This window comes from Mercenaria mercenaria, chromosome 3, assembly GCF_021730395.1.
Source record: "Mercenaria mercenaria strain notata chromosome 3, MADL_Memer_1, whole genome shotgun sequence".
In the NCBI taxonomy this organism is placed as follows: Eukaryota; Metazoa; Mollusca; class Bivalvia; order Venerida; family Veneridae; genus Mercenaria; species Mercenaria mercenaria.
Window position 1 is genome coordinate 80443355 of NC_069363.1, and position 6038 is coordinate 80449392.

At 33.3% G+C, this 6038-nt stretch overlaps 1 long non-coding RNA gene across 1 annotated transcript; it reads right to left on the reverse strand.

Moving 5' to 3' along the window:
- Positions 1-489: 489 nt before the first annotated feature.
- On the reverse strand, positions 490-2936 carry LOC123524276 (uncharacterized). Its single transcript, XR_006681250.2, has 2 exons — positions 2559-2936; positions 490-1747 (listed from the first exon to the last, which is right to left on the reverse strand). It is a non-coding gene; the product is annotated as an uncharacterized LOC123524276 (long non-coding RNA).
- Between the last annotated feature and the right edge of the window lie 3102 nt (positions 2937-6038).

Consider the following 6038-nt stretch of genomic DNA (forward strand, 5'->3'; position numbering starts at 1 on the left):
AGTGTTTTCTCTTCAATAACCTTAGACTCATTTCACGTAGAACCTTCGAACTAGTTTCACTTGAAATTTTCTTAAAATAATATAAAAGCTATTTTATTGCTTTAAGTGTCATATGCACTGAGCAATCTGTGTTAAAAGCAGGAGGAAACAGTGCCATGTGTTATTTTTGAAATATATTTTGCACACTTCATTTGCAAGATATATGTCATTTCTATGCAAACAGTTCGTTATCACTTTTATGTGATCAACTTCCCTGTTAACCAAAATAGTATATTTATTGTCAAGGTCAACTTCGAACTATAACAAACGATCGGGAACTGACTTGAAGATCATTTCGATTTTTTTCATGTATTCAAACTGTTGAATGTCAAATGTTTATGATCTTTGGTTTAAACATATTTATTCCCAACAATATACATAACTATATTTATATACTAACATTACAAGTACAGATAGTGGAAAGGATTAGAACGAAAGACAAGTCTTACAGAGTTCTTCTACTATCTTATTATTATCTTTGCTATTTTATGAATTTGTGTTTACGTTTCAAGTTTGTTTAGTAAATATTTCAATGTACATGACTATTTGTTCTATATCAAAGTAAAACATGGCTTTTACAATATTACTTGTCAAATAATGTTTGGTAAAATAAATCTATCACAACAGAACCTATTTCAGTATCAATGCCCAATCTTATGTGGAAGTAATGTACACTCATCACATTTATGCAGTAACTAGCTGCTTCTTTTAATGTCGATAAGTATTCTTCTGTCTTGCATTTCTCTTTCCTCTTAATTTAGCGTCAGAAATGCGGTCTCTGTTATGCAAGCAGTTGTATAATTGTAAAATCATTGAAAGAGTTATAAGCCTGCTCTTCAAAACAACTTGCAGTCTTCACTATACCTCATATTAACCAATTTGTCGATGAAAACATTTTGCGACGTCAAGAAATATAGGAAACTATAAAATCAGTTAAAGAAAACATTTCTTGGCAAACAAACTGATTAAAGGCTATTTATTCATCCATTTATTTTGTCACATTCTTTCATAGACTGTATAACAATACTCTCTGAAAACCTTGTCTGTCCATGGAATTGCACTCTGTGTAACATTGAAAATTCCATGTACACCGCCGTGTATATGTCTCTAGATTACTTATATATTTTTGTACTGGTAGCATTGTGTAAATCTTGAGTTCTGATAGATGGCGTGGTAGGTAGCATACATTTCCACTGTCGTCAGTGAATAGGCTCCTCACCATTTGCCCAAATCAAAGGTTTCTTTCTGTTGCAAATTGGTCCCTTTTGTAAGCGGGTTCCTTTTTGAAACAAGTATTTTAATATTTTCTGAATCAACAGTATTTTTTCTGCTTTTTTTTTCTCTGCATGTGTCTGGTGCTATCTTGTAATTTACTTTTTTGCGGTTTTAGTTTATACTAATTTGTTTTAGCTCGATTGTGATGAAAGCTTCAAGCTTATTGTAACCACTCTCGAGTGTGCTTCCTGGAAAAACCAGTACTGGTGTCATATGAGAAGTCATGGTCGTGACCCAAGTGGGGCTCGAACCCACGACCCCTGGATTGAGCGGCCGACACCTTATCTACTAGACCACCGCTCCCCTCTTTGCGGTTTTGGTCGTTAGCGTACTATAATATTCTCGTCTTTTGGGTGGTGTTCAACAAAATGACATACAATGGCCTTAAATTCGTTCGTCGAGCCAGCTATAAACACGCATAAACAAGTTGAATCTGCAACGAAAAAAATCACGTAGGGCCGGACTTTCTGCTAGATATTTAGAGTAAGTCTTAGTGGCATCCCAATGCAAAATTTTAAAAGATACCTTTAACTGTTTTTGAGATAATTCGTGTTATACTAGTATCAACTTAAACAATGCTCAATGGAAGAATAGAATATATATATACATTTACAACTGGTAAGCATAACAAAAAATATTGCCCGCTGTTGCACTTTGGTGACTGAGAGTTACGTTTAGAGCTTATTACATGAATTATAACAGAGTAAACGCTATAAATATCAATGTAAAACATCACGTATCTTCAGGGCTAAAGAAATTACTGTTTTGTACTTTGAAAAGGAAATGATAATGTACATTTTGTAAGATTAATTCTATAAAACTCAGCGATAACGTTAACAATACACAGTACAGTAAAATGTGATACAAGTCAATACGCAGTACATATATTTGCAATACACAGTACACCATCGACGCTCATTTATCATCGATTTCTCCGTCATTTGAACATTTACAAAGCTGAAAATTTTGCACATGTTTTCTTTGTATGTAACTAAATAAATCATACGATTCAGAATTTTTATCACGAGACAATAAGCGATAAGAGACGATATCGGAAGAAATGTGTCCCCGACCTGCATTTATCAGATGATAAAGTTGCCATTTTATCACAAATTTTAGCCTTTCTTCATAACATTGACTCATTTTACGCTTGTGAGAGCATATACACAGTATTTAGTTATAAAAAACAATGCTCTTTTCTTCTATATTAGTATAATACAATAGTAAATAGGTGTTTTACTTACCTTGCTGACGGAAAATAAACACGTTTTCGGAAAATACCTTATCATTAAGTGGCAATATCCGGTGTACGCATCCTCACCGTGTTTAGTGAAGGGACAGTTAAGTTTCTTTCCTGCGAGGGTTTGGTTAAGGTCACAGCTCATCGATTAAGCTGTTTTATCATACTTTATACGCCCTCAGTTATAAAACAATGATATTTTAATTGTAAACCTGGCTTAGCTATGCATTTTAAAACCGCGTGACATGCCTTTTTGTGTAGGAATATTTTATAACAAGGAAATAATTATAAACTTAACACATATTCGTTTGTATTTGATAAAACTGGTAGGATAGTGTTTTATCGCGTAAACAAGCTACGTCAATGATAGCAGGAAGTTTAGTAAATCAGTTGTGTAAACACTTCAGAATATCTATGTACATATAAAACCAACATTTTTGTGTGTGTACGTGTGTATAAACAGTACTATGCATTACATTTAACAGTACACATATAATACATGTATAGTTAAGCACAGTACTGTGTGAATAATGAAGCTCTACAAACACAATTACTTTATATATTTAGTCAAGCTTACTTCATTATTTGAGGATTTTCTACATTTAAAATTAATATCTAAAAATGTAACAATTTATTGAAAGATGCACATTGGTTAATATCTTGAAATAGAACCCAACGTCTTTGAACTATAAAAAAACAAAATCATTAATGTTATTGCAGTCTATATTTCATGAGGTGATCATGTAGTTCCACAAAAAATCCCTTTAATTATCAGAATGATCAACAGTTATTCGAACGAAGAACCGTCACCATTCTCCCTTTTCTATATAAAATGTTGTTTTTCACAACCATTAAATTAAGTCAAGCCGTATAATCATATTTCACTTCGTATTTAAAATTTGTAATGTTATGACAATTTGGTTTGATAAGATCTTTTATGAACCTAATATTTAAGTCAGCACCTTCAATGTCTGCTCCATCAGAGTCTTCTTATGCTGTGTTAACATTATACTGACTAGACCTACCCCGAATAGCAACTTTTTTAGTATCATCTTGATCAGTAGCTTAACTTATACTAGGTACATCAATAGATCATAAGATCTTTTTTACAGTTATCATCTACCAAAAAAATACTAAGTTTAAACAGTACCTGCTTTTGACCATTTGTTATTGCTACTATGTGAAACATGATCAAACGCAAAATCTGAAGATGAAAAGTTTTTGTCAGTATTACTACGGGCAATAGAATGATATTCTGACATGACCCACGTTATAACATGACTAGCACCACCAGTATTTTGCAATGTTCTGATTTTTGTTAAGATCTATTTATCAATCAAGGCAAGAGTATGAAATATGCTACAATAACTAGTATCAGTCAATCGTGAATTTTTTCCCTTGGAACAAAATACGTCACTGTATTGGCATATTATCTTGTCTTCACCTTTTTGTAAAATTAACAACCATTTTAAGATCGACTGATCAGTGAAAATAGCATATCTACCATAGATTAGGTTTACAATGATAATAAATAACAATTCTCTTCTAGTTACACAGTAACGCCTCTCAGATTTTGTTGAAGATTTGCTAAAACGCTAAAACCATTTTTCCCACCAATGCGTTGCGACATGTCTGATCCTTGTGCATCCAGTGACGCATTCCAGTTGAGAATTTAAACTGTCCAGTTTATCTCGGAAAAGCTAATATTGGAGCATTTGTCAAAGCATACTTTATCACCTGGAATGACTTCTCACATGCGCATGTCCAAGCAGACTTACTACGGTAACCGTTCTCAGCTAACTCATGCATAGGTTTAGCAAATGAAGCGAATTGAAAGACATACCTTTCCTTAATTGATAATTTAAATGTTAAAAATCCCTTAAATTACAGAAAAGTTGATTTATTTCATATTCTTCTTTCTTTTTCTTAAATGTCATCTTTCCTTATTGCATTTATATATCTTTGAGCTAAGTTTCATAACTGCAATAGCTGGTCTCGTTATGCGTTTTAGAATTAAGATATATATATATATATATATATATATATACATATATATATATTTAGAGAGAGAGAGAGAGAGAGAGAGAGAGAGAGAACATATTTGTTTATTTCAGATAAAAAATCTTAAATGTAACACAAATATACATGGAGTTGCAGATTGAGGGGATCTGCGTTCTTCGAACAAGGCTTTTCCTGGATTACTTGTCTTTTTTGTTGCACATAAATTATAAGGAATTTAAAGTTAACAAAATAAATTGGGGTTTGGTTATGAAGTACAAGTCCTCCGTGCGTACTTTAAACATAGCCTTGTATTTCATATCAAAATGGAAATCACTAAATCGTGATCGTATATTAACCGTTCGGTCTGCCAAAATCATCCTCTAACGGAAGTTGTGGGAGAGATTAAGAATCTTTCACTGGTTGAAGGTGAGGATGGAAATATCTGGCTCGAGGGCAACAGTTCGTCACCTCAACGCAACAAAGTCGTACCTTATTATAAATTTATATAGAGATACGACTTTGTTGCGTTGAGGTGACGATTACTGTTTACGCAGTAACGAGGCTCTATCGAGTTACGCAAAACAGTTATCAATGAGCCAGATCTTTCCATCCGCACCTTCAAGTAGTATTAGATTCTTTTTTCTTTGTATACCTTATTTTATAATTAATAAATGAAATAAATGAAACAATATTTTTCCTTGAAGTACTATTTTATTCTATTAGCTATGAATTTACGCATTCATTAATAAATTTCAGCATGTGAGTCACGTGAGTTTTTCCAGCACCGGCAAAAGCACAGGAAAATTCTGTCTAACATACAAGAACAAGTGTTCTTACTCATAAACGCACGCTTTCCACGGGTAACGTCCGGTAAAATACACGTATCTCGTATGACCACGTGATATATGCAAGCTATAGTAGCACATCGAGCGATGTTCCGTCTTTATCAGATGTCATAGACATGTAAGTTTATTAGACTTATATGAAACACAAGGACCATATAGATGTATTATTGCTAATGCAAAAGCAAAGTATTTTTTTAAGAAATAAATCGAGTTTTTGTAGTTTACTTTTGTGACGTGTCGGGCGATAAGACGCCGACTGGGTGTACTGTACATCGTTATTTATGTTAGTTCTGTTGCGTTAGGTTGCCGTAAACCAACGTGGTAATATAGTTTATAGAGTTTAAATAGCTAGGGATAGCTGCTCATTCTGGAAGCCCTAAAGGGATTTGACATGTTACCATAACCATTTCTGCTGTCTTTTTATGTAGCAACTGAAACGTTTTTGACATACTGTTATTATGTTGTAACTGTATTGCATGAAAACAATGCATGTTCAACTCGCGTCTTTACTAATAAACTGAAATGCTGAACTTCGCTAGACTGGCATCAGTCGTTAGAATAAGCAGACTTGGAAGTAACTCGGAAGGTGCAAAGTTATTTTATTGCCCACTGAGTTTAAATGAAGTAAATATAAAACA